Source organism: Amblyomma mixtum, chromosome 8 (assembly GCF_055824585.1).
Source record: "Amblyomma mixtum isolate Tamu chromosome 8, ASM5582458v1, whole genome shotgun sequence".
NCBI classification, from domain to species: Eukaryota; Metazoa; Arthropoda; class Arachnida; order Ixodida; family Ixodidae; genus Amblyomma; species Amblyomma mixtum.
The window spans coordinates 76,559,156-76,579,444 of NC_143019.1; the positions used below are offsets into that span (position 1 = coordinate 76,559,156).

The following is a 20,289-nucleotide window of genomic DNA, read 5'->3' on the forward strand; positions in this document are numbered from 1 at the left end:
TCCTCATGGCTTGCAGCTAAACGTACACGATTCTGGGAGACACCAGGGGAGTGTTTTCCTCGGGAGAAGGATAAGGCGCTTTCCATTGTGCTGGCCTTTATGGAGCTACCGGATATAAATATCCAGTCAACGAGATAACGAAAAAGTGGATATTTAAAGGTTACCTGAAGGCAAGGTAAATCGTGCCGGCTAGTTTTTGGCATCAAAAGTTTCGTCCAGATGCTACAGTGCGTGTTACTTGCGATCATACGGTGAAACACTTGGTTTGGCAGTGTCCACCGACTTGATGGATGTCTGCTCCGCGTCACCCAGCTATTGATGTAGGGATCCCACCTGCGTTCGCATGTCACTACAGCCACGTGATCATGTTGTTCGGTATTCGTACACAGTGCTTTGGGGCTACTTTGGCTGCTGGTGTCGGTGAGGAGAATGAGCTGGGGAACCAAAAACGTGCACGCCAATCTTGCAATCCCAACCATTTTAAACGCCGAAGAAGCCAGGTAAAATCGTCTTCTCTTGCCGTGAGCGCTGCCCTGAGGGTAAAAAAAAAATCTTTTAGACGAAATAAAAAAAACTGAACGTGCAAAGTAAGAACTGAGCAGGTCAAAGGACAAGATTATCCTTAACTTTGTAATGGCAGGAATGATGTATATGTACGGTTTTACTTAACCTGAGAGAAAGTAATGGTCTCTAACATAAGGACGAATTCTTCTCACCTTGTTTAGCGTCGTTACAGGTTTCGCTTAGAGAGTGGAACGGATTCGCAAGTTCATGCTTCAGACAATAGGCTGAGGGCGTTCAGTGCTCCAGTCTGTGTCAGAATTAAATGGCACCTATAGCGTGGCAGGAACTCGATGATCTCAACACGGCACTTCAGTTGGCGCTGATGTGTGCACCAAAGCCACAAGTCGAGCACAACACACCGACAAAGCAGAAGGTATTCTGGTATCGCATCTCAAAATGTCTACTTCTTAGGGACATATTTTGGCGGCTCAATCAAACATGCCGAATCAATGTGGTCGCGCCAATAAAAACGCTTTGGGTGAATAAGTAAAATGCGTCTCTTTTCTCGCAAAATAAGCGGCGACGCGCAAAATAGGCATGTCGATGTTTCTACGACAACGACTGAGAAGTAATAACATTTCGTGCGAGGTACCGACATGTTTTCAAGATTTTTGTTCAGCACATCTCACAAAGCGAAGTTATCCACATGTACAAGACTAGGCATTCGGCATCGTAAAAACAGGTCGATTCATAATTGGGAACTCAGGACAAAGCCATTTTTCAACGAGAAAGAGTTTATGGGCGTAGTTTTTTCACGCATTGTAAGATTTCACTAAAACCTTCAATATATCCGCAGATCTCTCCTCGGCACGCTTGCATTTCTTGCTATTAATGTTATTGAACATTTCCCACTGCTTTTCTATCGTAGTCTTAACTACTTAATGCAAGGGATTAAAAAGTTTAGAAGTTTCCTGTCCATCGCAACAATGGACCGTGAACTTCAAACATTTCCATAGCAGTATCCTAGCCTAGAATATTGCAATGTTCAAAACCTTTTTCAAAGAATATTGGATATGAGGTTACTTAACATTTTCTGCCATAAGTTACCTATGTTTTTTTTTTCGAATATTACGCATATCGTGTTCTTAGCAGTTTGCGTCAGTTGAAAAGTGTATCACTGTACGGTTTTCGAAGAAAAATGGGTTTTGAGGAGCCACAGGCATACAGATGTCACACTGAGAAATTCAGCAGCCACGCTTAGAAAAACGTGAATGAATGAATGTTTTTCAGTTGTGAAAGCACTGAGGGCAAAAGGAGATGCGTTCGGTTTTTTATTCCCTCACAAACCAGTAGTCTCTCCTTTCACAGTAACCCTGTTCTTCACAACGTAACCACCCTCGAGGTGGTTCCCCTGGCAACCCATCTTTCCTGCCGCATTCTTAGGTTCTCCTGGTACCCACCTGCTTAATTGAAGGATAGGCACCCGGTGAATGATTCCCTCGGCAACCACCCACCGCTTGTGTATTACACAAACAAGTCACCTACGCTTCTTCCACCATAATATTCAGGATGGTGGGATGGTAACCACCCTAAGCTTACGCATGCTTCACATCTTGTATGCCCTCTCTATACCACGGTAACCTCCCTCCTGGTGACTCCTATGACCGCCACAAACTAGTTAGGCCAACTACTACCAAACTACTACTTTTATGGGGATCCGCGTAACGGGCGCTTAACAATTCTCGCTTTAAAATTAAATAAACTTTATGTTGTGCACGCCCCTTGGCATCACCCAGGATGAGGCGGTCATGGACGAGGGTAGCTATAGCGGCAAGATGATGCAGTAGGCTAGACTTCATGAAACATCTGAAATTTGTAACGAAAAAGCCCAGGAACTACTCAGTCGGTTGAGGGAAATTACAGGCATTTAGGACTTCGCTGCCGGGCACAAATGCCGCTTTAAGAGACACGGACCATACGATCGTGTTAGTGAATGATTATACAGGAATCATCATTACTCAGTGAGCCAAGCAATAAATGGGCAGGGTATCTACACGGTTACTAAGTTTCTGGTTGGTTGGCGGAAGAGGAAGACGACGATTAGCGGATCGGTTATCTGAGCCCAGTCTCTAATTTTCAGCGCTTCTTCTTAATCTCAGTACGCTTACATCTTTTCTGGTTTGTGTATTCACCTTGCTACAACTTGGGGCTTTCCGCTCACCGGGGGAAGCACGTCAAGCGATCGTCGGAGCGCTCGGCGCCATACCCGCACCGACGCGGTATTCTGCACTCATGGAAGCAGTGGCAACCACTGCTCTGGTGGTTACTATAGCTCTGACCAGAGACCAAGGCCCAGGAAACAAGAAACTACGAGCAGAACAAGCCACCTGCGAGCCCTTGGGTGATTATGCAGAGGAGATGGACCAGGCATCCTTCACGGTGGCATCCTATAAGAAAAAGAGACCTGCTGGTATTCCTGCAGTCTTCAGGCCTACTGTAGAAGGAGGAAGCTTGCGGAAAGTGAACCCAACGTCGCAGCGTCGGCGATTGTAACGTTGCCTCAGGAAAACGTTCGCAGCCATTTAATTAACAAGGATGGAAGCCTCACGGTAACAGCTTCAACGCTACAAGCTAGAAACCGCCTGCTTTCAGTCACTAAACTGGCTGGAGAAGCTGTGGAGTTCCGCGTTGCTTACTCCTACATAGCTAATTATGAAAAAATTGAAGATGTTCCAGTATGATACCCAAATGAAGACCTGCAAGAGTGCCTTCGCACCCAAGGCGTCGTCTCAGCATGGAGGCTCACCACTCACGTTCCTGAAGACGGCGGCAAGGTCAGGGAGGTACATCATTTCTCTTGCAATTCCTCAAGGATTCACCACTGGCTAAAATGGTAACACTTGGATTATGTAGTTACCCTGTAACTAAATATGTTAGGGCAGCAACACAGTGCTACAAATGACATAGGCATCGCCATATCTGAACATATGGCTCATGTACTGTTCGCTGCAAAGTCTGTGCTGGCCCTCATTCGCACCAGGAATGTACAACCAGATCGCAACCTAAGTGCGCGAACTGCAATAGGCCGCACACTGCTTCATACGCAGGGTGCATCAAAAAGAAAGCTGCTCCGCTTGCACGTATTATTTAGCAAGCTCAAGGAAAACCGCGCACGCGAAATGAACCATCGCCTAATCCTGAGATGGTTTTAACAAATACGCCAGACCTTAACCAAGATGCATCAACTCAACAAGACCAGAGAGATGGATAGACATGCAGCAGTAGCAGCAGCAGCAGCAGCAGAAGCCACAAAAAAGAAACATGGCAAGCCTGCCGGTACATCGCCTACTTCAACGCTGTCGGAGCAATCGACACAAGCCCTGACAAACAGCCACTCTCGCTCTCAGCCTAGAGCGCCGCGACCCGACAGGACGAGCAGCGAAAGGCAGCAAAACGAAAGCACTGAACAAGACATCACATGCCTCCTTATTCCGATCCTGTCTGCAGCCATTCAGGCTCTTGTCCGCGCCAACCCCTCGTCACGAGCGCTGCCATTAGTAGAACTCTCCTTGCGATGGAGCAGCAGGTGTCGGCCTCCTACATTGCGCAGGTGCGTAATACCAGACAGCAATAATCATGGCTTCAATGGCGACAGCTTCACCACAACTTACCATTCACAACATCTTTCGCACATGCACCGATTTCTAGTGGAACGCTCGAGGTTTACGCTCGAAACTCTCCCATTTTGCGGTAGCTCGTGCGAGTGTACTACTTCCCTTTCATAGTCATCTCTGAATCCCGAGTGGAGGAAAATTTGAGACCGCACGGGTAGTATTTTCACCCGTCACAACGACCGCATGGCGTCAGCAGATTACTAATAGGCTTCCGCCAGGATATACCCGCCTTGTCGGTTGATGCCCCGCCTCACATTGACAACCAATATGTGTGCGTCGTAACGCTAAGTGCAGAGAAGTTTACACTCTAGTTGGAGTACACCTTGAGCCAGGCAAGCCATTCCACGCCGCTAGGCTTGAAAACTTGAAAGCAAGGACCCCTGTGAGCATATAATTCAAGTAAACTGCAATACCCACAATGAAATTTGAGGCAGCTCACATACATGTGACCGATGCGCCAAGCTTCCAGAACATCTCTCAGCACATACAATTTAGCTGCTCAATAATGGCACCATAGCCTACCTCCGATGCGTGATGACCGCCTGCAGCATCAACGTGACTTATATAACAAGTTCAGTTACCGAACAACTTTTCATTGTGCAGAGATTTGAAAACACGTGGAAGTGGCCATTAGCCAGTCCTCACATCACGTGTCCACGTGCGGACGGCTAAAAAGCAATTCCTTGTAAAATCTACGGTCTGGGATGCATAAAAGAAAGCTAGAAGCAGAGGAATTACGGCCGCAACCCGGAATGATGAATAAGTATCGACAATGGCTCATTGCCTGAGAGAGAGTGCAAGAATTACAACTAAATGTGACAGGCAACCTTCAAATGATTTGGCATTTCGAAGGCTGTGCGCGCAGGCGACTAGAAAGAAAAGTTATTCAAACAAAAAAACATTGCAGCCCTCCGTGAATGTCCACGGGCACAATGACAAATTTGGCACTATCTAGACAAACTCAGACGGCAAAAGATTGCATGACTTTTGTTCTACGCTGGACGTACAGCAACCAGTAACAAAAATTTCGTGAATCGATAGAGGTATGCGTACGCCACTCCTACAGCTTCATCCCTTCGCTTCACTCTCTCTGCATGAAGAGAAGTCCCTAAAAAAACTCAGAAGAATATTTCAGGCTACTCTTAGTGGGGAAGGGGCCCATGACACTCTCTGCAGATGGTCAATCAGGTACCCCCCAGAGGGCAGTGCCAGCGTTGAACCTGCCTTTCACAATGAAAGAGTCATCCACTGCTTTTGCAGAATCAAACAGATACAGACGCACGTCTCCTCGTCATTATGAAGTGAATATGACGCCATCGCAAAGCTACCCCACACCTCCTGTCTTCAACACCTGGAATGTTACAGTCCTTCCAGGATGACTGTTGAGGTCCCCACAGATTTGAATCTGGCGAAAATTGTCCCTGTTTTGAAGCCTTGTAAGCAGCCAACAAGCTACAGATCCTTACGGCCCATTGCGCTCATGATCCGCGTAGTGTCGTGCCGGGAAACCCGCCCGGATTCCAATTCTGCCTGCCGCTTTCTCCTACGAGCGTCCTTTTTGGCAAGCCCTGGTGCTGAGCCGCAAGGCACGCGCCCTAACGCTCCCTTGACAAGCCACGATGCTGCGCCGTACGGCAGCGGAGTACTAAGTAGAAGCATCTGCAAGCAACACGCCTGAACCTGTCGCAAGAGGCCAGACAGCTAGGCTCCGGTTTCCTTCTCCCCCGGACGCCACCGCGAGCGGCAAAATTTGAAGCGGTTGGCCCGCGCGGTCGCTGGTTGGCTCTTTCGGTCTGCCGCCGAGTTCTGCCTTTGGATTGACCAGTTCTGAGGGGCCACCGTTTCTGAGGCTATATAAGCCCCACCCGTGCAGCTTGGAAGCAGTGACCGAGTGACCGACCCACCGTGAGTCGAGTGCTGCTCACGAGTGGAGTCGGATGGTGTGACGTGCTGGTGTCTCGCTGAACGTCGCTGTGCGAGAACAGTCGCGTTGTGTAGCTCTCGGCCCCCGTGCCGATGTTGAACTATATTATGCCCTGTACTTAATGTATAAAGCGTTATCTTAGTCTCACCGACGCCTGACTCGGAGTCTTCGCTACCGCTAAGAGAGCTGGCAACGCTCAGTCAAGAAACGGGTGGTGAGCGCAACGGGACCACCTCTATGGCACAACATTGGATGGCAGCTATGGGATCGACCGACATCAGCTACCTCGGTGCGGTGAGTGCCTGAAGTTTTCCTCAAACGCCAGACTTTCTCCAAAACAGGTTATAGTAGCTTAGAGAAAGAATTGGTGTAGCATTGTGTTAACCTTGTGTATTTTAAGCCTAGTAAGAATATTTTGAAAACCAAGGGATGCTGAAGGGGTAAACAAGGCAGTGCGTGAAATTCTTGCGCGTGCCTAACTAGTAGCGATATAGTAATGTATGGCAATTATATTGTAAAACATTTTTCAATTTTGCTAAACCTGTTCTTTTTTGCATATATTATGTATTCGCCCCTCCTGCTTGGGCCTACTGTAGGCCTGCAGTATGTTCTAAATAAATAATAAATAAATAAACAGCAACAGGCCAGTGTGAACGAAGGAGAGTTACAAGGTTAAAGAACTTCTCCAAATTTGTGAGGAATTGGGCATTGATTTGGGCTCAACAAAAAGAAAGAATGCGATCCTTGAGGTCATGAGGACTGCGGACGTGACGGCTGAGGAAGCCGAAGAGGCCTGGGCTGATATCAATGAAAGGCGTGAGCTGGAGGAAAAGAGAGAGAAGGAACGTCGCGAGGAGGAAATGAAAGAAAAGGAGATGCGGGAGCGCCAGGCGCTTAGAGAGCACGAGGTTAAAATGAAAGAGCTCGAGCTCCGAAAAACCTCGCCAGCGCCTAGTCTTGCTTCTACGACGGTTCCCTCTAACGCCCCAAGAATACGCGACCAACTGCCGCCCTTTGTAGTCGGCGAGGATATGGCTAAATACCTCCTTAAATTTGAGCACGTGTGCGAAGGGAGCGGCGTTGAGCGATCCCTCTGGACACAGAATATCTTAGCCTTGCTTCCCGGGGAGGCATCTGACGTGATAACTTGCTTATCGAAAGAGGCGTTTGAGAGCTACAGTGATGTGAAGGAAGCGCTATTGCGAAAGTACAAACTGTCGCCCGAAGCTTTCCGACAGAGGTTCCGGTATGCACAAAAGGGCAGGGAGTCACATGTTGACTTCGCGTTTCGTCTAAAAGCCGACCTGGTTGAATGGCTGAAAGGCGAAGAGGTTTACGACGACCGCGATAAAGTCGTCGAATGCATCGCGTTGGAACAGTTCTACCGTTGCATTGATGAGGATGTCAAGCTCTGGCTGCAAGATAGGCTAAAGGAGGTCAAGCCAGACTAGGCAGCAGACTTAGCTGGAGAGTATTACATCCGCCACAGCTTGCACAGCAGGGCAGTGCGCGTAGAAAAAGCAGGTAAGAGAGACGGGTTTTCAAGGAAGCCCGACGAACGGAAGCAAATCACGCGTCGCGAGTTTAGGAAAGACGAGTCTCTAACCAAAGGAACTCTAAAGGAAGGACAGAATGCATCTCAGAATGCTAACGATGGTTCTAAGCAGCGAAACGATGCGACGCGTTCTTTTGAAAAACGGAAGCCGTTAATCTGCCACAACTGAAAAAGCAAGGGCACATCGCGGCGAACTGCCAAGATGAAGTTGCTTTTGCAACGATACGGGAAACAAACAAAAACATGCGACTGTTGGAGCCATACACGCAGGAAATTAACGTAAACGGCAAGAAGTGCGGAGCACTTCAGGACTCGGCAGCAACTATGGACGTCGTCCACCCGTCTTTCGTCTCCTCTAGTGACTTTACAGGAGAATGCGCTCGGATACGGCAAGTGGCCGAGGATGAGAGTGTCTGCTTACCGATCGCAGCGGTCATCATTGAAGGAGAGTTTGGAAAACTTAACACAGAAGCCGCTGTGTCTGCCGCCCTTCCGGAGCACTTCCCTTGCCTGTTCTCGAATAGCTCGGAGCAGATGCTGAAGGATCAGGGCAAATCATTCTTTGACGACGTGGCGTACATGGCCCTCACGCGATCCAAAGCGCGCCAGCTGTCGAGGGAACTGGACTTTGAGTCGGTGAACGAACAGCGGTGCGGCACGCGGAGCGATCAAGGTAACTTGAGTTGCGGGCTGATACGGGAGATGCAGAGCTCGGAGACTGGCTTGGGAGAGCGTGGTTTGGACGAGACTGAGAGTGATGCGTGCACTGCTAGCCGCGATCTAGACACGACGCCGCAGTTAGGCGACGCGGGCTCCATACTCGCTCCGGTTTCCGCCAGCTGGAAGGAGCTGGCCGCAGTTGAAAAGGAAACGCCCATTTGCGAGCAGCAGCAAGATTGCTCAATAGCCGATCTGATGAAGAGCGTCAGACTGGGAGTGGAGAAAAAGAGGGTTTCATTTTACGAGAGATCTGGCTTATTGTATCGCTGCTACACCAGTAAGCAGGGTCGCAAATATGAGCAGATTTTGATCCCTCGAAAATATCGCTGTCAGTTACTGGAACTCGCGCACGAAAATGCGTGGGCAGGGCATCTTGGCTTAAAAAATACCAAGGCTAGATTGGCTCAGGAATTTTATTGGCCGTATTGTTGGAAGGATGCCGAGCAATTCATGCGCTCTTGCGAAACGTGCCAGAGAGTCGGAAAATCCACTCACAAGTGGAAGGCGCCGATTAAGTTAGTGCCAGTCATAACAGAACGTTTTCGGCGACTGGTAATTGATATGGTAGGTCCTCTGCCAGAATCAACGAACGGGTGTAGGTATGTTCTGACCGCCCTGTGTGTCGCTACCAAGTTCCCGGAGGCGGTACCACTTAAGGAGCTAAATTCTTCCCAGGTCGTGGACGCTCTGCTCTCAATGTTCACACGCGTCGGGTTCCCTTCTGAGATCCAGTGCGACAATGGCAGCGTCTTCACCAGCTGCCTAACTTGTACCTTTTTGGAATGATGCGGCATTAGAGTGGTGCACAGTCCTATCCATCACCCGCAATCTAATCCAGTAGAGCGAATGCATTCGGTGCTGAAGCGCATATTGAGAGCCCTGTGCTTTGAGCGTCACTGTGACTGGGAGGCCTGCATTCCCGCCGCTATGTTCGCCTTGAGGTCTGTTTCCCATGAGAGCACAGGCTTTAGCCCCGCGGAGCTCGTATATGGGCGAAGCCTTAGAACTCCACTGCGCATGTTGCGAGAGTCTTGGGAAGGCAGTGATGACGACCCAAATGCAGTCTCCTACATCCTCAACCTTCTTCAGAGGCTCGGGAAAACAAAAGATATTGTAGAGAACCACATGAAGCGGCGCAAATCTTGTGAAAGGGATATTACGACAAGTCAGCAAAAAAACGCAACTTCGAAGTAGGTAGTCAAGTGATGTTGCTGCGTCCATCGCAGAAAAACAAGCTCGAGGTTCACTGGGAAGGACCCGCGAAGGTTGTATCGAAGCTTTCCGATACCAACTACGAAGTGAAATTAGGGAGACGAACCAACAAAATTTATCACAGCAACTTGATGAAGCCTTACATTCAGCGTCACGCGATTGTAAGCATGACGATAAATGCTGCCGATGAGGAAGGGGCGGAAATCCTGACGACAGCTGACATGAAAGATTGTGGTTTAGAGCTAATGTTGGAACAGCTGACTTTGGACGCGCGTCTAAGTACCATCCAAAAGGAGTATTTAAAGGGAATAGTTTCCGAGTTTAAGGAGGTTTTTTCGAACCGTCCCGGAAAGACCACGGTCTTAGAGCACGACATCGAGTTAACATCTGAGCAACCGATCCGCAGTAAACCGTATCGTTGTTCACCCGTGCAGAAAAAAATCATGGCTGAGCAGATTCAGCGCATGCGTGACTTGGGGGTTATAGTGCCAAGTGAGAGCGACTACACATCGCCCCTGATACTTGTCCAGGTTCCGGGAAAGGATCCGAGGCCATGCATCGATTATCGGCGTCTGAACGCGATCGCCCAAGATCAGACATATCCGATACCGAACCTAGAAGAAAGAGTGGAGACGGTGTTGAATTCAAATTATATATCTACGCTAGACCTCGTGCGAGGCTATTGGCAAGTACCCCTTACGGAACGGGCTAGCCGTTGCGCCGCGTTCGTTTCCCCGTTCGGAACCTTCCGCCCACTCATGCTGAGCTTCGGACTTAAAAACGCGCCGTATTGTTTCTCTAGCCTGATGGGCAGAGCGCTTCATGGTTTGGGCGAGTTCGCATTGCCATACCTCGACGATGTTGCCATCTTTTCGGACACTTGGGAAGAACATCTCGAGCACTTGCGAGTCGTATTGTGCAGGTTTAAAGAGGCAGGCCTCACTGTGAAACTAGCTAAATGTCACCTAGGTTGCGGTGAAGTGACTTAATTGGGTCATGTGGTCCACGACGCCACAACCATCTATAACCCAACATGGCACCACGCCAAAAATTTGAAATTTGGCAATGGAACTGCAGGGGCTTCCGCCGCCAGCGGGCCCACTTGCTAGCGCTAGCGGCAGGGCTACACTGCCAGGCTATAAAGCATATCTGCCACCTCATTATGATACTAGTGTTAGGATAAACGAACAATTCAAAAGTCGTTTATTCGTCTTTCCGTTACAAAGGATCACTGGGTTAACAAGAGGCCGTGTTGCTTCTTTCGTGGCCAACACCTGAGTCTGTTCTTCACGCGCCGCGCGAGCGCTCGTCCTCCTCATCCTCTCCTCACATCACTCTCTCCTCCCACGGGCGGCTCGGGTTGCTCGGACTCAAAGTTCGGGTTGCTCGCCCTCCGGCGAAGGATCTCCGTCGGCGGGGATGAGCTGGCGCTCACATTCGGCCATCCTGTGCCACCGACCGCCCCGGTCGGAATCGTCCTCGTGGCCCGATTCTTCCGAACTTGTCTCGTGGAATTCCTGGTCCCAAAGCTGCAGCTTGTCAACCGGTGCAGTACTGCTGTAAGCTCTTCGCCTTTGCCGCCCAGGAGGCACGTTTTCGACGCGGTAGCGGTCGTTGGGAAGCGTTTCTCGGGTGATATACGGTCCTTTGTATTTTTCTTTCAGTTTCCTTGACTCCCCACTTGCTGCCGGTTCTCGCTCAACAAGTACATCTCCGGGATTGTACGTCGGCGCTTCCACCCGCTTCCTATTGTACCGCACCTGTTGCTTGCGTTGTTCTTTTTTTTTAGCCTTTCCTTCAAAGCTTGAACCTTTGGATCATTCAGCTGGGAAACGGTGAGCACGTCTTCTGTCGCTATGCATGTTGCAAGGACGTGAAGGCCAGGAACGATATCCGTCTCTTCTGGGGGGGGTCGTATGCAGAGCGGCTTAGTGCATCAACATGAGCCATTGCCGCCCCCTTACGATATTCCATGTCGAAGGTGAATCCTTGCAGTCGCAGCCACCATCTGCCAATACGGGGAAGCAGATTCCTTTTGCTCATCGTTGCCCGTACTGCGTTGCAGTCAGTGACCACCTTGAAGTTCATACCGATTAGGTACACTCGAAACTTTCCTAAAACCCAAACAACCGCAAGCGCTTCTAGTTCGTATGAGTGGTATCTCTCTTCGTAGTCAGTTGTCCGCCGGCTTGCGTAGATGACAGGATGAAGCTGCCCATATGCTTGTTCTTGCAGAAGTATCGCTCCTAGGCCGTCTTTGCTGGCATCCGTGTGCACCTCTGTTCTTGCGTCGAACGCGAAATGCGCCAAAACTGGCCTTTCAGTCAACTTCATCTTCAGTTCAGTGAACGCGGCTTCGTGCACTGAAGTCCACTTCCAAACTGCGTCCTTAGACGTCAGTCGCGTTAGAGGTTTAGCGATGCTGGCGAACCCTTTTACAAATCTTCGAAAATAGCTTGCCAGACCCAAAAACTGGCGCACCTGGTGTACATTCGTTGGTTCGGGAAAGTCAGCGACGCTCTGGATCTTTAAACTTCCGGGTCGCACTCCTCTGGCAGAAATGTCGTAGCCAAGGTAATCGACTTTCTCGAAGAAGAAACGGCACTTGCTTAATCGCAGCGTTAATCCCGCTCCACGGAGGACATCCAAAAGCATTCTCAGGTGGTCAAGCGCCTCTTCCACGGTCGTTGTGGGCAGCAGGATGTCATGCATGTAGGCGAGAGCCACGGTGTACCGTAGGGGACCCAGTTGTAAGGAGATAGCGCCACCCAGCGGCGTTCGTGAGGAGAAGACAAAGCACGAGGAGCGCGTGCGGAGGGGAACGCGGGGCAGTCGAAGAGGATTACGGGGCAGAGAAGAGAAGAGCGCGGTGGGCGACGGACGTGGACGAGTTCTGCTGGCTCCCCGAGTTCCGGGCTTGGGCCTTAGCCGCAGACGTCCGGGCCACCAGACCTGGACATCCATCGTCGAGAGCCTCAACCACCAGGCCCAGGCGCCACTCTTCTCCGTCCATCCGTCAGCTGCTCCACACAGGCCGCCTCTGGCGCCTACGTGACCTTTTTCCGGGATACCAGACCTGGGAACCGTGCCGGGAGCCCACGAACGCTGACGCTGCGGTAGCGTTTCATCGACGTTGGAACGCCAAGAGACTCCTTGACTGCCCGACACCCAGCCAGTCCTCCCCGCTCGTTGCTCGAATAAGACAAGTAGTGTGAACTTTCCTCTTTGACTCTTTTTCCTGCATTTATCATAAGCACTTTGTTCTGTTCCCCCGTGTGTTTTTCCCGTGTATTGTTGCGTTGTTCTCTTGTTCCTTTCCTTTCTTCTCGCTCATATTGTAATTGGTTTCCTTTCCGTTAAAAGCCGCCTCGTTTATTGTTTGTACTTTAGTGTTTGTTGAAAATAAGACCTGCAATCTCACAGAGTCCTCACAAATTTGGCGTCCACTACGACAGGACAAGGTCGGTTTTTATTTATTTGCCTGTTGTGTTAATTTAGGAACAATATGAGCGCTTCAGATTTGGTTACTTTAGGCGAGCGCATGGGCTTGTGCGGCGCGGAGTTACGAGCGTGGGTGGAGGACGAGCTTCGTAAGGCACGGGAAGAGAGGGCCGCTGAGCGTGAAGCTGCGAAGCAGAAGCTGGAGTTAGAGGCACGGAATTTGGAGTTAGAGGCACGGAATTTGGAGACGGGGCGTGAAGCTGCGAAGGAACGTTTGGAGTTAGAGGCGCAGAACTTGCAGGTACAAATAAAGCTCAAGGAGGGTGGCGCAAATCCTCCGAGTGACCGTGGAGAGCGTAGCGTCTCATCGACCGGCTCCATTAACCCGCACAGCCTCATACCACAGTTCAATGAGGCGCGGGATGACCTCGATGCCTACTTAAAGAGGTTTGAGCATGTGGCCACGGGGCAGGGTTGGCCAAAAGAAAAGTGGGCAACGGCGTTGAGCTTGTGCCTTGGTGGCGAAGCACTTAGGGTCTTCGGTCGGCTCTCGCCTGAGGATTCCGTGGTTTATGACAAAGCGAAGCTTGCCTTGCTTCAGAGGTTTAGGTTCACCGCGGAAGGTTACCGAGAGAAGTTTCGCCAGAGCAAGCCCCAGGATGGAGAAACGGCCTCGCAATATGCTGCCAGGTTGTTTAGCTTCTTTGACCGTTGGGTCGAGATGCGGGGTGAAGGCCGCACTTTTGAGGTGGTTCGCGAGATGGTCGTGAGCGAACAATTTCTGAACAACTGTCATTCTCGTTTAGCCCTTTTCTTACGTGAGCGGGAGGGCAAGACAGTTGCCAAGCTGGCGGAAGCTGCCGATCATTTTCTTGAAGCACAGCGGCAAAATAACTTGTTGTTCTTCAAAGAACAGGGGGAGCATATGATGAATAAATCCAAGGACGAGGTTTCAGGTTCACAATCTCGCCTGCGGTGTTTTCTTTGCGAGAAGACTGGGCACAAGGCGGCGGATTGTCGGACGAAGCCAAAGCAATCGTATTGCACCTGGTGCCGCGAGGTAGGACATGATACCCAGTCATGCAAAGCTAAGAGGCCAGGAGACCGTGAGGAGTCCGCCTGTTGCATGACACCTCGATATTCACATCCCGATAGCACTGCAGTGGTAACGCGCGTAGAGGGCCAGTTGGGGGAGATGGTCTGTCCTTCCAACCCGGTGGAAACTGCTATGCCCGTGGCGCACGGTGAGGTGTTCGGCCAGCATGGTTCGGTATTACGGGATACGGGCAGCACCGGTATTGTTGTGCGTGAGTCTCTTGTACCGCCAGCGGCACTAACAGGGAAAAAGGCTACATTATTCTTGGCCAATGGGACCCGTGTAGAAGTTCCGGAAGCGGAGGTGGTGATTTCTTCTCCATACTTCTCGGGTAAGGCCATCGCGCGCTGCTTGTCTACACCCTTATACGACATTATAATAGGCAATGTCCCCGGGGCTAAACCGCCATTCCCGGTTGACCCGCCAGTTCTCACTGATCAGGCAGTTTCCCTTGCCATGACGGGTGCGGTCGATGTTCCTTCCCTTATGGTGACAGCAAAGGTTTCAGAGGGTAGTAAAAGCCCCACTCTGAACACACTCCACTTGTCACGGCCGGAGTTTCGCCTCAAACAGGAAGAAGACCCGAGCTTAGAGGTGTGTCGCAGGAAGTTGGGGCAAATATTTCATGGCAAGGGACAGACCGCCCACTCCTTTGATACAGATGACGGTGTTCTTTTCCGGTCGCACCAAGTGTGTCCCGGCCAAGTCGTTGAGCAAGCGGTGGTACCGAAGGGCTTACGCACGCAAGTTCTTAAGTTGGCACATAAGAGTGCATTATCCGGCCATCATGGAATACGGCAAACAATAGCTAGGGTGCTCACTGAGTTTTACTGGCCCGGTGTACAGGCTGACATTAAGAGTTATGTCAGATCGTGTGACATGTGTCAGCAGACTGTGTCGAAGGCAAGGGAGAACAGAGTGAATAATATCATAGGACGGGAACATGTAAAATCATGGTGGAAACCGAGGTCAGTTTGGAGAAAACGGTTTCACAAAGGAAAACGGAAGTACTAGCCGGAAAAGTTCTCGCGACGGTGAAGTGGTTTGATGTGAACAATGGAATACGGAAGAATGTAGCCCACACCTGTTCTTGTTGGAATTGTTTTTGTTTGTTCATGTTTGTTTTTGAGTGTCGGCTATCTACTTTTTATGCTTTCCGTGTTTCTTCGCCCTCTATGGACGCTTTACGTCGACTTTCCATGTGCTCTCTGTGCTGTGTGTGCGAAGGTCCGTGAACGCTTCGAACATTGACGACTGTCGTATTGTGTGTGGTGTGTAGTGTGCGCGCTGTGATGCGGTGTTCTGTGTTGCGATCATCGAACGCGTCTGGTGTCGCTCTCCTGAAGTCGAGTTCTTTCCCTTGGAAAAAACTTCCGAAGAGGGGGCCTTCTGTAAGGAGATAGCGCCACCCAGCGGCGTTCGTGAGGAGAAGACAAAGCACGAGGAGCGCGTGCGGAGGGGAACGCGGGGCAGTCGAAGAGGATTACGGGGCAGAGAAGAGAAGAGCGCGGTGGGCGACGGACGTGGACGAGTTCTGCTGGCTCCCCGAGTTCCGGGCTTGGGCCTTAGCCGCAGACGTCCGGGCCACCAGACCTGGACATCCATCGTCGAGAGCCTCAACCACCAGGCCCAGGCGCCACTCTTCTCCGTCCATCCGTCAGCTGCTCCACACAGGCCGCCTCTGGCGCCTACGTGACCTTTTTCCGGGATACCAGACCTGGGAACCGTGCCGGGAGCCCACGAACGCTGACGCTGCGGTAGCGTTTCATCGACGTTGGAACGCCAAGAGACTCCTTGACTGCCCGACACCCAGCCAGTCCTCCCCGCTCGTTGCTCGAATAAGACAAGTAGTGTGAACTTTCCTCTTTGACTCTTTTTCCTGCATTTATCATAAGCACTTTGTTCTGTTCCCCCGTGTGTTTTTCCCGTGTATTGTTGCGTTGTTCTCTTGTTCCTTTCCTTTCTTCTCGCTCATATTGTAATTGGTTTCCTTTCCGTTAAAAGCCGCCTCGTTTATTGTTTGTACTTTAGTGTTTGTTGAAAATAAGACCTGCAATCTCACAGAGTCCTCACACCAGTACAGCGTTGATCATTCTCTGGAACACTGCCGGTGCGTTGGCCAAGCCAAATGGCATTCGAACGAATTCGTAATGGCCGTCTGGAGTAACGAACGCAGTCCTGTGTCTCGATTCCTCGGTCATAGGAATTTGATAGTAGCCTGACGCAAGATCTAGGCTCGTGAAGAAGCATTTCCCTCTCAGACGGTCCAGTTGATCCTCAGTTAAAGGCAGTGGATACCGGTCCTTTTTTGTGACACGGTTGAGAGCACGGTAGTCCACGCAAATTCGTTGCTCCCCTGTCTTTTTTCGCACCAGTAGGATAGGACTTGCATAATCCGATTTGGAGTCGACAACAATGCCAGCTTGCTTTAGTTCTTCAATCATTTCTTTTGTGTGTGCCCGTTCGGCGTAAGAGAGTCGGTAGGGACGAAATTTCACTGGCTCCAGCGGTGTTAGCTCAATGCTCATTTCAGCGGCATTTGTGCAGCCAATCTCTGAAACGGTGGTTGCGAAGCAATCCCGATACTCAAAAATAAGCTGTTCGAGCTTTGCACGTTCCTCAGGAGCAACACCAGGACCTACTTGAATCTCTTCGCTCGGTATCATTAAGGGCTGGACAATGCTGGTGTCCGACTCACCCTCTCGTGGCGATGCATCGTCTGGGTAGCAAATTTCCGCTCGTGCGACTCGTTCGTTCTCTTTGATGATCAGTTCATGATTGGAAATGTTCATTATAGGGACTATTGTTTCGTTGGTCCCGTCAACGCTGAGGACACAGCGTGGTATGCAATGCTCTCGACCTTCTTGGCACCTGAGCTGCATGTCCACGAAGACATCTGAGCGTGGTGCGCTACCAGTGGCGTAGAGCTTAACAAAACCCACGTATTTTGGGGGCACAACCGTTGTTTCCTTCGCCCATAGGCACACAGGTCGTTCTGGGAGCTCTGGAATTTCAATGGACTGTAGCGTGTCGTCTCTATTGTCCTCGTTCCTGTGCTCCTCAAAAATCCGCACTGTGTTCTTCCGCCTCACAATCGTGATGTGTGGTTGCTCGGTGAAAGGTTGGCCCACAAGTAGGGGTATAGACTGTGACGCGTTCGGCACGACCAGCACGGGAACGTCCGCTGTAGCTTGGTCGACCGTGAGGGTGATGTTCGTTTTCCCACACGGTGTCACATGTCCGGACCCGTAGCCCCCGATAGTGAACGGCTTTGTCAACTTCGTGTAAGCGACTCCGATTCGGTTGGCATCCTCCTTCCGCAGAGTTACGCATTGGCTACCGAGATCGACGTATGCTCGTATGTCGCAGCCGTTCGCTTTCGCCATCATAAAGTACTTTTCGTTCGCCTCATCAGCGGCTCGGAGGTCAAACCCCAACGCGTTCTGAGCGACGCGCGCTCCTCTCTCCGTTTTTGCCCTGCAGTCTTTTTCTCCGTGGCCCACTCGTCCACAGGCGTTGCATCTCGCCTTTCGCTGTGGGGCCGGGCAATTGAGGGACACGTGACCGTACTCGCTGCAGTTGAAGCAGAGGGGCTCTCCTCTTTCATTTTCATGGCGGCTTCCTCCTCGCTTTCGGAGAAAGGTTCTTGTGGTCGGTAGTGTTCAAGGCCGACGCCATTGCTTCGCTTTTGTTGCCATGGGCGTTGGCATATGCGGGGAAACGAGAGTAGTTCGGGGGACCACTTGATTTTGAACTTTTGGAGGCAGTGTTTCCCAATCTTTCTTCGAGGCGTTTCAGGCAGTGAAGAAGGTCTTCCGGGGACTCGTACGTGCGTACGCTCACTGCTCTAATTACGTCGTCATCGTATAGCCCCGTGATGAGGTATTCAATGCAAGCTTCATCTGTGAGGTTGCAACGGCCAGCTTTCGAGAGCTTGTCATAGTAATAACACTCGATGGGCTCACCGCGCTTTTGCCGTCGCTCCTGCATTTCCCGATGGAGTCGTTGGAATCCCGCTGTCGTGGGGAAGGCGCGCTTAATTTCTTCTTTCCATTCCGGCCATGTTTTGTTGACGGAAGAGAGGGAGTCATACCATGTCTTTGCAGGCCCTTCCAACCTCGAGAGTGCGTTTCCAGATGTCAGCCGGTCGGACCAATGGTAGACTTGTGGCAAGTCGTCCACGCGTCTTTTCCAAGCGTCTACTGTCGGAGAGCTGGATGACACCGGATCAAACGATGGCACTAATCGAGCTGTCTCTCCCGCGCCGATGATGGGTGTGGCCGCTGCTTGCTGCGTCTGAAGCAAGGCAATTCCATTGATGGCTTCTCTCACTGCGGCCTGTACGCTGGCCTGCAGGATTTCCGCCACGTTAATCGTTGACTGAGGTATCGGAGGTAAGCTTCCACTTGTCACCACGTTGTCGGATCCGCCTTGGCTTGAGTCGTCCGCGTCGTCGTTCCCGCCATCGTTGCTCGGTCGTCCGCCATCTTCGTTTGCCATATCCGTTGAAGATGCTCCGGTGCGGGTGACAGGCATGGTGGGGCTTGCCGGTTAACTTCGTAAGTTTGGGCGAACATTGACTGTATCCCACTTCTGAATTGTTAGGATAAACGAACAATTCAAAAGACGTTTATTCGTCTTTCCGTTACAAAGGATCACTGGGTTAACAAGAGGCCGTGTTGCTTCTTTCGTGGCCAACACCTGAGTCTGTTCTTCACGCGCCGCGCGAGCGCTCGTCCTCCTCATCCTCTCCTCACATCACTCTATCCTCCCACGGGCGGCTCGGGTTGCTCGGACTCAAAGTTCGGGTTGCTCGCCCTCCGGCGAAGGATCTCCGTCGGCGGGGATGAGCTGGCGCTCACACTAGTAACGCAGCCGGCTCCTTCACAACCACTCTGGTGCAGAGAAATATCACCGCAATTCAGCATTTTATAAATGATTCGGAAGTAGATTACACCCTACTTGAAATAGTACCAAGGCAAAAAGGAGACTCAAATCTCTTCATCCTTAATGTATACAACCCGCCCAGAAACAAAGGCAATGAACTCCCAAACTTGTTGATAAACACAATAAAGCTGGCTGCTAGGGCTCAACTGATAATTGTGGGAGACTTCAACGCTCAACACCCAGCATTGGGATACACCAAAGCAACTCCGAAAGGGAACCTGCTCTGGCAAATCATACAGTCACTAGGACTCACAACGCTAAACAACCCGAGCGACCACACACGCATGGGTAACAGTGTATGTGTAGACATATCTCCAGACATGTCCCTCTCTAAAAACGTCAAGGACGCAAAGTGGCTCAACACCGGGCGAAACCTTGGTAGTGATCACTTCATCCTTAGCATCACCTTCACCACGACAAAACTTAAAAACAAAGCAAAAGAAATACGAACAACGGATTGAGACAAGTTCAGGCAACTTCACAACAAAACAGCTCCAAAGAAGATCTCTTACCTTACCGACTGGGTTATCTCCCTGAATGAGGATGTCAGCTCCACTAGCGCTGTGGTGCCAGTTGAGAAGGAGGAGCAGATTGCAGACTCAAAACTCTTACACCTGTGGCAGGTACAAAAAGGCCTCCAAAAACGCTGGAAGAAGCAAAAACACAACAAGCGACTACGCAAAAAGATCGCTGAAATCGAGAGGCGAATCGAGGAACATACACTTACTCTCCAAACACAACAATGGAACCAAATATGTGAAAGTGTCAATGGACAGCTCGGAAATAAGAAGACATGGCGTATTCTAAGACACCTGCTCGACCCAGAACAAACACGTCCCGTGCACAAAGTCAACTGTAGAGACTCATACATAAATATGAGGGTACAACTGAAGACCTAATCAAAGAGCTAGCAGAGCGTTATCTAAACACGGATGATAGTACCACACAACCAGACTACCGGGGGACTCCTAATCCAAATTTAGACGCAGATATCACAGACGCAGAGGTCTGGTAGGCAATTGGAAAACTGCGGACAACATCTGCGGCAGGACCAGAAAACGTAACAAATAAGACTCTCAGGAACTCAGACGCAACGTCGATCGCGGAGGTTACAGACCTTATAAACAAATACTGGCATGCAGGCAACATAACACAAGAGTGGAAACACGCGAAAATCACTTTTATTCCTAAAGCGGTGTTAAGAGTGGACAACGTG

General features: G+C 50.6%; 1 pseudogene; it reads left to right on the forward strand.

Moving 5' to 3' along the window:
* Positions 1 to 20,289, forward strand: part of LOC149333061 (uncharacterized) — a 52,163-nt pseudogene that overhangs the window by 23,013 nt on the left and 8,861 nt on the right.